Genomic DNA, 393 nt, shown 5'->3' with positions numbered 1-393 from the left:
TTAATTGCAATGAGTCAAGATGAGACTACGTTGAGGGAGACCTGAGTTTCAAGTTTAAAGCCCTGAAGTTTATAATTTCATGTCGTACCAACTTTGGGGGGGGGGGGGCGAAAACAAAAATCCTTTTACGCTTGACACTACCTACTTATTTCCTTTATACAGAGACTCAGAGACAGCAACGATCCCTATTTTTTTTTTTTTTTAATAGCTCTGAACCCAGTCTTCTGCAATGTAAGAGACAAGTAACTTCTTGCTTAACAGGACCTACTAGAATGCTTGATGTCGCCGAGACAATGAAAACTTCACTGAAATAACAAGGTCACTCCAAGTAACGTTTAAATGCCATTTCTTAAACATTGGAATGGGTCTGTAAAACAAAAGTACTGTTGCCAG

The sequence above is a fragment of the Penaeus monodon genome, chromosome 34, assembly GCF_015228065.2.
Source record: "Penaeus monodon isolate SGIC_2016 chromosome 34, NSTDA_Pmon_1, whole genome shotgun sequence".
NCBI lineage: Eukaryota > Metazoa > Arthropoda > Malacostraca > Decapoda > Penaeidae > Penaeus > Penaeus monodon.
Note: the sequence above shows the minus strand (reverse complement) of the source record.